We start from the raw sequence: 11,806 nt of genomic DNA, 5'->3' as shown, positions 1-11,806 counted from the left end.
GGTTGGTTGAAGGATAACATTAAGTCTAATAATGATGTACCGTGCATGTTCACATCATGTATACTTTGCATTACTTAATACCATTTTTCAAATATTTATTTTTTAACATTTTGGACAAAATAGCCAATTGTACATCGAGGTGCCCAGATGTCCCTCGTGCCCACCTATCCGATTTGGACATGCTGATGTACAATGTGATGTAGTAGCCTAATGCAGGTGTAAGACCATTGTGTTTGTATTGTGTGAAATGCATTTCCTATGCATTTTGAGGGTTTTGGGAGGTTTGACCCCCAAAAACATTTTCGAACCCTCGGGGCTGGCTCCCCCAAAAGAATTAAATAACTAAATCCGCCAGAAACCCGAAAATCTTCGCGCGCACGCGCGCGGGGGACACGTACATGTGTCCCGTTTCTCCATTTCTGGAAGTTGGCAACCCTAGGTCCACTCCCCACTTATAAAAATAGCACTTTACTCCTGCTTACACCCAGGGCGGTATCCAGGATTTCCTAAATACCGAGGTCCAAACATGCTAGGGGGATTTTCATGATCTAGTTAGGTGCTTTTTAAGTCATGTGGGGGGTCACACATTGGATAATATACAGATGTAGCACTCCAAATCAGACTCAAATGGCTGTGTCCCAGTCAAAAGCCCAGCGGATGCCAGTGGCTGGGAGTGTTGCCAAATTGCTAGAGGGCGTTGCCCAATTTCTCCATTTGTTCAATTACAGGATTTAACCATGAGATGGCGCTTCATTCACAAAATACACAAAGACAACTGGGTGTTGTAGAAACATCAATATTTTAGATCAAATAAAGTATATAGTTTGCTTTATGCAGTATATTTCTTGTAATATTGTTGGGGTGTTTTTACACAGTACAGTAGATTGAAGTAAATCAACTTATACATTAAGATAAGATAAGATGGACCTTTATTAATCCCGTGGGGAAATTCAGTAGTTCAAACAGCAACAGGGTGAGAGTGAAAAACAGGACAGCACAGATTCACACAGATTAATAAAATCAAAAATAAGATGAGCGATAAAACTTATAATAATGAGAAACTATGAAATAAGAAATGAATACAACTAAAATGTAATTATCATATCATATATTATAATGTATTGTATTATTAAGTAATATCATACATTAACCCCATTATAGCATATGCCACATTGAATGGATGAACACATGTATGCATCAATAATTACCACAGAGTATTTCTAAATACAAGTTGTAAAAATACTTATATGTATTTAATATTAACCCTTTGGAGTCGACCGTCACGCCGGCGTGATCAGATCACATGACCTGTTCAAGCCGGTGCCGCATAAAAACAACAGTCCGGACAACATTGCCCTGTGTTTCTGTCGAAAGTACTGGCTTCAAACTATATCCCAGTCTTTGTTTCATGCAAAAAGACCCAATAAACACGGACATACGATGATATAAAGTTAATATATTTCAAAAGTATAAAAAATTGAAGCACATTTTTGAATATCTTCGCTGTATTTGATCATTTTACGAAACGGAAAATACTGGAAACTGTAGATCCTGCTCAACAGGATGTATATGTGTATTTCTGTCGAAAGTACTGGCTTGAAACTATATGCCAGTCTTTGTTTCATGCAAAAAGACCCAATAAACACGGACATACGATGATATAAAGTTAATACAGATACATTTCAGAAGTATGAATAATGGAAGCACATATTTTAATATCTTCGCCGTATTTTATCATTTTATGAAACGGAAAATACTGGAAACTGTAGATTCTGCTCAACAGGATGTATTTACCAGGGAGGGGGTGAGGTAATCAGGTAAACGGAGTGATACGAAACGAGACGAAAAGAGACGAAGAGGGACGGCGGGAACCGAAGAGAGACGGCGGGAAATGGAGAGAGACGAAGATATACGAAGACAGGCGGCGGGAGACGAAGAGAGGCGGCGGGAGACTGCGATTGAAGTAAATTGACAGACAAACATTGAGAATTTAGATATAGTTAGATAGATTTAGAATTCTGAAGATTCAACTATGATGAAGAGAACTCTGAACGTGAGTCAAGATTTAAGCTTGTTTTTTGACATGGAGGAGGAGGAGCCTGTGATGTTGCCCTCTGTGTCGTAGTTGACAGAAACCGCTTTGAAGCGTGGCACAGATAAAGACAGAAAAAAATGATTTTTGTACATAATGTGTATATATATATATTTGTATTATATTTATAATAACACTTTTGCCTTATCAGAATGAAATTCCATGCTACCTCAATCAACCTTTCACATTATCATAGTGACATCCCATGTATTTATTTCCAGCTTTTAAATGGTTTCGTTGTGTATGTTTGTGTTACCTACAGTATATGAAAAATAATATCATTTTCAAAATCTGTTTTTACGTTTTTTTTTGTGATTTTGGGTCCAAAATGTTCATATAGTAGAAGATCACCTACATCCAAACGAAATAAATATAATTAATTATGATGAATACGTTAAGTCTTGTTCATTGTTTTTCACTTTTATTAAATGTTTGATATTTCCGGTGGAAATGGTGGACTATCGGACATTCAAAATGCAGCAAATAAAACATTGAAAACTGAACTTGAAAATTGTTTCCTCTTTATATTTTATTTATCATTTTCGGGACGGGGAGACGTGGGGAGACGTGTGTGATTAAAAATGTATTTGCAGAAATGTAAAGTGATCTACCTAAGTTCTATTCATATTCTTGACGGGAAGAGCCGTGTAAATGGGTGGCCATATATGCATTTGAAAAGCAATATAAATCACACAGTTATTATACAATAGGCTATAAAAGCACCATCGATAACCATTACCTTTATCCAATTCAAACTTTGGAAGGGAAAAAAGGAAGGTGTACATGCTTGGGCTGTACTGTAGGCCAGGGGAGCCCAACCAGTCGATCGACTGGTCGATCGCGGGGAGATTCCCAGTCGATCGCGAGATGTGTCTAAAAATAGAACAACAATATTCAGTTGTATCGTTAATGTCCTATAACATAATCTTCCTGTGCCAGAATAATGCACTTAAACGCATCAAAGCTTTGTGATTGGCCGGCGTGACCCCATGTGTCGGGGCGTGGCTTGTGGGCAGTGGGCACTAGTTCGCTGACGTTGTCCGTGTCAACAGGAGTGACAGTCCGCACACACACAAGACCGCAATGGCAGAAGCAAAAAAGCCCCAAATATATCATTTTCACTCCGAGTGGGAGGATGATTATTTTTGTATCTATTCCAATTCAAAGTCTATCTGTCTCTCGTCTGCAATGCGAGCGTGGCTTTATCGAAGAAGGGTCATTTAGGAGCGGTTCAATGTTTCTTGAAAACATTACCCACTGTAGTATGTTACGTGTGGATAAACTCCAACTCTGTATCAACAACACTGTTGTGTAACTTCAGTTAAATACTTGTATGTGTGTAGATTAGAAAGAGGAAAGATAAAGGATCTGCAGTATTTTATGAAGTATTAATCGTACGAAGGTCAGTTTTATACAAGTAGAAGTGTGTATTTACCTGGTATTTACCTCTATTTGGACTGGTAGATCTCGGCAGACTGGCAACTTTAAAAGTAGCTCTCGGTTCAAAAAAGGTTGGGCACCCTTGCTGTAGGCCTACTGTATACGTATACATACAAAGGCCATTCAAGCTAGAGTTCTTCTGGAAATGTTCACATCAGGTAGCGGGTAGGGGACGGGTTCGGTATTGCACGTCGCGGGGCGGGAGTGGGTCTTGAAAATCAGACCCATGCAGGACTCTGCATCAGGCACCTTCAAGTTAAAAAAATACTACAGTAAACAATTAACACAGTAGGCCTAAATTATGTGGATTAAACCACATTTATTTCGTTAAAAATAAACGAAATATGATTTTGTTTGAATGATTAAATGTCATCAGGCACCTTCAAGTTAAACAATCAGGTGCACACTTTAATGTGCCGCCACCTCCGGACTCGGCTTGACTCGGTTTAAAGAATGCACAAATGTGTTTAATCGTTTATGTCAGATATGTACTAAGTAGCCTAAATACATTTGTTCCTGCTCAAGATTAGATTCAACTTTATTGTTATTGCACATATTGCAGGTACTGAGACAACGAAATGCAGTTTAGCTTCTAACCAGGTGCAACAAGCAGCGAAAAGTAATGTGCACAATACTACAGTAAACAATTAACACAGTAAATTATGTGGATTAAACCACATTTATTTCGTTAAAAAGAAACAAAATATGATTTTGTTTGAATGATTAAATGTAGGGTGAATTGCCCTAATGTGGGACATTTTTGCATTTTAGACTTCGGGAATATATTGCGATATGAAGCCGATACAATAAATCAAAATCCAGTACCATTCCGAAATCCCCAGTAATATTAGACACTAATAATACAGTAACCTATTAACACTGTACATATTATTGTTTGCCCGTGGGATTAGGATGATCGGTAGTGAGAGCCGCTGCATTTTCCTCCGGTCGGATGTGATATAAAAACAAAGCGATTATTTTTGTTGTTGCAAACTCACGTGGATTAAATTTAGTGCATTCATTTGAACTCGCGAACATATGATACATTAAATGATCGTGAGGATGATGATTGAAAATTGTTTGTTTGACCCTGGATGCATTTCCTGATCTAAAAACATATATGGTTTTGTACTTACGCCAACATGAATTACACATTATTTTGTTAAATAAAAACATGGTGATGTTTAGTAAATGATTACATGTCTCTTATTTAGCACAGAATATGATCCTATCCGTGATATATGGATCTTAACAAATATCCGCTATATCAGATACCTGTAGATCAGCTGTTTATTTCACATGAGTTCCAGTGTGGCAGCTTTTCACGGCTCCCCCTGGTGGATCCATGATCCATTGCAGCTGGTTTCATTATAATTAAATGTATTTATCAAGGGGGCGTTTCAAGTCCTGCGGGGCGGTTTTCCTTTTCAGCAGGGGCCCACCCCGTGCCGATCACGGACCCGCACGGGTAGGCGTCTGAAATGAAGCGCTACATCTGTATTGATCTGGACATGAGGAAGAGGCTAAAATGATCACAAAACATTGTCAACATTCATTTCCCATGTCTCTCTCCTTTCCATAACCTGCACCCTCTCTTCCATCTTCTTTAGTCTCTCTGTCTTCTTCCTGTTCATTACTCTCTCTCTCCTCTACCCTTTCTCTTTGTTCAATCTCTCCCTCGTTGTTCACTGTTTGTTCCTCCTCACTTGTCGCTCCTGCCAGTGAATTCAAAGCAATTCAGCAATTTAGTTCATTTCACTTGTTTGTTTGCATTATCTTTTTTTATTTAAATCTGTTTTGCAATTGTATGTTATTATGACATCATAACTGCAATAGATGTATGTTGTTTAAAATGTTTGCCTATTATCTATATTGTAAATGAAGACTAAGTTATAGATAGATGGGCTTATTAAGCCTGCATTATTTCGTATCTGTACCTGCAGTTCCTCCCTGACTTCCATCACTTTCTCTCTTTCTCTTTCTCTCTGCCTGTCCTGTCTCTTCCTTACCACAGCTGAGTTTCGACTGACGTAGTCTTATCATTATATCTGAGTCAGTGTAAAAAGAAAACAATACAATACAATACAATCTTCAAAGTTGTACTCAAATTAAAATGAAAGAAAAGCATTACAAAGTTTGTCAAAAGGTAATCCTTCTGACATTGGATGAATGTAATTAACTTTAGCTCTCGAGCTAGTTTATTCATGCTATTTAACCCTTGTGTGGTGTTCGGGTCAAATTGACCTGATTTCCATTTTCAATGAATAAAAAAATATATAAGGATATTTTCGTTCGCTCAACTCAATGGCCGAGGCTTATTTATTGTGAAGGACATGTGGAATTGTTTTTATTTTTTTCCACTTATGAAAAAATGCCCACCCGTATTTATGTCCTTCATAAGAGGTTCGGGTCAATCTGACCCGGATACAATACCAGGACAGACAGACAGAGAAAAACACACAAACTAAAGACACACACACACACACACACACACACACACACACACACACACACACACACACACACACACACACACACACACACACACACACACACACACACACACACACACACTTCTCTATATGCATAGAGAAGCTGTTTGCTCCTGTTTTCCCTTGATCTTTACCCTTTGTAGTGTGTACACAAAACTATCCTAGAACATTCTAAACATTTTAGATCTTCCAGAAATGTATAAACATTTTACATTTTCTCGCACTGCCCCCCCTCGCACCTGCACACCGGAGGAGGGACTAAACAGAGACATAACCTCAGTGTAGTAACAGTGTAGTGCAGAACTACAAACCAACAAAATGGCCAAAAGATATTCTGCTCAGAGCCTTGGAGCTAATGATGGATGAGAGTGAGTGGAATGCATTAGAGGAACACGGTGAAGTGGGACAGGAAGACATTTCTGAAGATGAGGATAATGTGGAGGTAAACTCAGAATTTGACAGCAAATTGGAAGATGAACTTGACTCAGAGCCAGCTGCTGGAAGACCCCCACAGCCAGCCGCAAGAAGACCCCCACAGCCAGCTGTGAAGTCTGTGGACCCCCAAGACACAGACTACATGCAGCAACTGCAACAAGTACATCTGTGCTATACACACGAAGAAGTTCTGTACATCATGTGTTTCCTAAACGGACTTGCCCATTGACTCACATGATGTTCTGCAGCGTCACTTCATCAATATAGTTTTCGGATATACTGTATTTTATGAATAGTGACTGTTAATTGTTTTTATTTGCTTTGTGTTTATATCTGTTCTATGTAATTTATATGGATGTTTCATTCCCTCTATATTTCACAGCCAAATACTTTTGGATGTGTGGTTCTTGTGTTTCAATAGCTGCTAAATTGCTTTATTTCCTTCAGGGCTTTGATTATTATATGACAGACACTTCCATTGTTAAATTTGATCTAGCAAAGAGTATTTTCAAAAACGAATCATATATTTCATTTATATTGTTGGGGAATTAGTTAAAGACAGTACATATAAGGAATTGTGTATGTTGAATTTAATTCTGTATTTTTTTTAAACCCTGAAATATGTCCCGGGTCAATTTGACCCGAACATTACCAAAGGGTGCAAAATGTGAACATAACACAAGGGTTAAACCAAAGTATAGCCTATAGCTGCAATATAAGTTAGTGTGCATGTTGTCGGACGCCCACTGACCAACGTATAGCGTTCACACAGGATCTGCTGGTCATATGATGTCCTGATGAACAGAAACACAAGCAGCCCTCTGGACTCAGATCTCTAGATACTTCATCACTCCTCCGCTGCTCCGGTACAAGTCCGGGCTGCGGTGGTTTGTTGATACATGACGTCTTCTTCTGTTTGCTTTAATCGAGGCTACGTAGTTATGCAGCGCCCCCATTGTCAGTAAATGGAAGTACTACAAAGAACCCCGTTTAGTGTAATTATATCACAAGTTTTGTTAAATACACAGCTCGGGAATTACCTCGGTAATTCAATGGTGGATACGGGAAACCCTAAATGTTTGAGCACCCTCTAGGAAACGTCAAGCTACCCCACAGCACCCCCAAAATAAATCTCTGGCACCGCCACTGAGCCTCCAACCCCGTTTTGAAGAAATGTGCAGTGCCAAACAGGCTCATTGCAGCCACCTGAGATAAGACACACATTTTTGCCGAATATCAGCATTTTCTTTCTTTTCATTTTTTTGCACAGATTTCAAAGTGGCAAAGTATTATAACGTATTGTTCTAGCAAAGGGATTGCATAGTTGTATTATGTATTTTTTTTTTTTTGACCACACAGAATTATGGAGCATTGTTTTATTATCACTGTTCTATTTTTTTGAAAGGAATTCTCATGTTCATAATGATGTATTTTAATAAATGTTAACTTGGCCCATTACGTGACTATTTGTGTTGGGGGGCCCGACTTTTTTTTTTCTCCAAAATGGGGGGCCTGACAGAAAAAGTTTGAGAACCATTGACCTAGCCTAGCTTCAATGAAACCAATCTCCATTAAGAAAACAAACATTTTAAAGTGTTTTGCTTGTTGTGTTGCAGACAGACCTGACAAAGCATTAACTCTGGCTTTTTACAAATCACTATCATTACGTATTTCGGCATCCTTTCCATATTTGTATTGAAATGTATTCACAGCTAATTCAATGTAAATTGGGTTCAAAGTGCTAAAGTGTACCAGATTAATTCAGCTGATGTTATGAATCCAGACACAAAGCTGTGTGGCTTCCTAATGATATGAAGAACTAACCTCGATCTACATTATCATGATGAAATCTAATCTAATTATAATTCAAATGTGAAACTAGAATTTGCCACATTGTTGTACCTTTGGTGAGAATCAGCTCCACTAATGTAAAGTGCTGTAAAGGATGTGTTCATCTCCACAGAGGGAAGAGGAAGAGTCCTGTTCCTGTGGAGGAACAGCTGTCCAGCTGTGCTCTGTGTCAGGACGTCCTGAAGGATCCAGTCTCTACCAGCTGTGGACACTGGTTCTGCAGACAGTGCATCACCTCATACTGGGAGCAGCTTCCTCCATCAGGAGACTCCTGCTGTCCTCAGTGTGGAGAAAGACGGAGCAATTTACAAAGTAAGAGGCCGAACACGAGCAGCCTCTTTACAGCTGTCTGTGTTCTGGGTGTCTACTCTTCTATAGAAACACTGTATCATCTGATCCCTTCTTCAGGGCTTTGGTTTTAAAGTGTGTACACACATATTTCACGAGGGACAGCAGTGTTTCCCTAAAAAACGCTTTCTGTCTTACTCAGACATTACTACATTAGCCCAGCACTTATATAACATTTACGTATGATAGTATAAATATCTGGCAACTAGTATTTGTGGTTCCTTCTGGAGTCTTCATGTCCAGGATATGTTGTGTTGTAAAGTATAGACATTCAAATGTTTTATAAAAATCATGACATTTAAAACCCTGACATTTAAAACCACTGTTCAGATTCTCAAAAGCATTTTCCTGATTCTCTCATGTTCCCTTCTCTTCCAGCAGATAGTGGTCTGCAGGAGGTTCTAGATCAACATAGGCTCAGTCTGAGGAGGAGATGTGAACGTGTGATTGAAGGAACTGATCAACAGCATCTTCACTGAGCTCTACATCACGCAAGGCCAGAGTGAAGAGGTTAATACCCAACATGAGGTGAGGCAGCTGGAGACAGCTTCCAAGAAAGAGACCCTCCATGAAACTCCAATCAAGTGCCAGGACATCTTTAAAGCCTCACCTGACCAACAGACTCCCATCAGAGCGGTCCTGACCAACGGAGTCGCTGGAGTGGGAAAAACCTTCTCAGTGCAGAAGTTCACTCTGGACTGGGCCGAGGGTTTGGAGAACCAGGATGTCAGTCTGGTGATCCCGCTCTCCTTCAGGGAGCTGAACCTGATCAAAGGTGAGCAGTACAGTCTTCTCAGGCTGCTCCATGTTTTCCATCCAACCTTACAGAAGGTCACAGCAGAGCAGCTGGCTGTCTGCAAAGTGCTGCTCATCTTTGACGGCCTGGATGAAAGCAGACTTTCTCTGGACTTCAGAAACAGTGAGGTTGTGTCTGATGTCTCACAGCAGTCCTCAGTCAACGTGCTGCTGACAAACCTCATCAGGGGGAAGCTGCTTCCCTCGGCTCTCGTCTGGATAACTTCCAGACCTGCAGCGGCCAATCAAATCCCTCCTGAGTGTGTGGACAGGGTAACAGAAGTACGAGGCTTCACTGACGCCCAGAAGGAGGAGTACTTCAGGAGGAGATCGAGTGATGAAGACCTGTCCAGCAGAATTATCTCTCACATCAAGAGATCCAGGAGCCTCCACATCATGTGTCTGATCCCAGTCTTCTGCTGGATCACTGCTGCAGTTCTGGACCACATGTTGACTACAGAACAGAGAGGAGAGCTGCCCCAGACCCTCACTGACATGTACTCACACTTCCTGCTGGTCCAGACCAAGAGGAAGAAGCAGAAGTATGAAGCGGGACATGAGACGAGTCCACAGCAGCTGACGGAGGCTGACGGGGAGGTTCTTCTGAAGCTGGGGAGGCTGGCGTTTGAACATCTGGAGAAACGACACATCATGTTCTACCAAGAAGACCTGCAGCGCTGTGGTCTTGACGTCACAGAGGCCTTGGTGCACTCAGGAGTTTGTACAGAGATCTTCAAAAGCGAGAGTGTGATCTTCCAGAAAACAGTCTATTGCTTTGTTCATCTGAGCATTCAGGAGTTTCTGGCTGCAGTCTACTTGTTCCACTGTTACACCAACAGAGACACAGAGGTACTGCAGGACTTCCTGCAGGGAGACAGGGACGATGAGAACAGTGATAGCAGTGATTATGATTACCAGTCCCTGGATGTCTTCCTGAAGGGAGCCATGGAGAAATCCCTCAGAAGTGAAAATGGCCACCTGGACCTGTTTGTCCGCTTTCTCCACGGCCTCTCTCTGGAGTCCAACCAGAGACTCTTAGGAGGCCTGCTGGGTCGCACAAAAAAACATCCAAAGATCATCCAGAGACTGTTAAGAGGCCGGCTGGGTTGCACAGACAAACGTCCCAAGATCATCCAGAGACTTTTAGGAGGCCTGCTGGGTCGCACAGACAACAGACCAGAAATCATCCAGAGAGCCATCAACAACCTGAAGGAGATGAGCAGTTCTGAAATCTCTCCTGAGAGGATGATCAACATCTTCCACTGCCTGACAGAGATGAAGGACCACTCAGTACATCAGGAGATCACAGAGTTCCTGAAATCAGGGAACAGATCAAAGAAGGAACTCTCTGAGATCCACTGCTCTGCTCTGGCCTACATGCTGCAGATGTCAGAGGAGGTCCTGGATGAGTTGGACCTGAAGAAGTACAACACATCAGAGGAGGGAGGACGGAGACTGATTCCAGCTGTGAGGAACTGCAGGAAGGCCAAGTAAGTCCAGATGTGAATAGCTTTATAAATTGATGTGGATCAGAAGTTTATTTCTTCAAATAAACACTATAAAATGTTTCATGTTAAATACTCTGAGAGCAAAATTAAATGATCCAGTTATTCTATGTATATATTGTGACATTTTAACATGTTTTTTTTTTCTTCACATTATTTTGAGTGATGGAGGCGACATGTCAAACACATGAAGGACTGTAGAGGTTTTCTCAGAGCAGCATGTGATCACAACATACAGCAGTATTTACAGTGATCGGTGAAAGCAGTTATTAATATATCATTGCAGTTTCTTAAACATGAAATCAGATCTGTTTTTACCACAATGCTTAAGAGTTTAAAATAATGTCTGACAGGCTGACAATTAATATAGAAAACTCTATTATTAAATTAAATCGACATAATATGTTAAACGTTGTTCCATTTCAAATTCAGTAAGTTCATTAAATGTTTCCTCTGTTTTTATACTGTAGAAAAGGCCCCAAAGTTATAGTTATTGATATATATATGATTTTATTATACAGAGTTGATACCTGTTAAGTTGTGCCTTCATAGTGGGGAGGGGCTAACCCACGTGTTTTGGGAGACGTCACACATCAGAGGGTAATGTGCGTCAGTAGTTGCAGGAAAGTTATGCCGTCTTAAGCTTCGTATTGTGTGCGTAAATGAACGTGAGTGTTTGTCCACAGAGGTGCCTGTTATGTTGTTCTACACTTCATTATTATTGGGATAACTTCTGTGCCGATGGGGCTCAATGCAGAGTCTCCGTGCTCATGTGATCGGTGCATGCTGCGTGCATGTTTATTATGGCTGCTCATTAACGGCCCGTCCACACAGCGGCGTGCGTTGAA

At 40.6% G+C, this 11,806-nt stretch overlaps 1 pseudogene; it reads left to right on the top strand.

The window, feature by feature from the left end:
- The window catches only part of LOC117457073 (NACHT, LRR and PYD domains-containing protein 1-like), a 123,743-nt pseudogene that overhangs the window by 88,239 nt on the left and 23,698 nt on the right, over positions 1–11,806 (top strand).

Source organism: Pseudochaenichthys georgianus, chromosome 13, assembly GCF_902827115.2.
Source record: "Pseudochaenichthys georgianus chromosome 13, fPseGeo1.2, whole genome shotgun sequence".
In the NCBI taxonomy this organism is placed as follows: domain Eukaryota; kingdom Metazoa; phylum Chordata; class Actinopteri; order Perciformes; family Channichthyidae; genus Pseudochaenichthys; species Pseudochaenichthys georgianus.
This window is presented reverse-complemented; position numbering and strand designations above follow the sequence as displayed.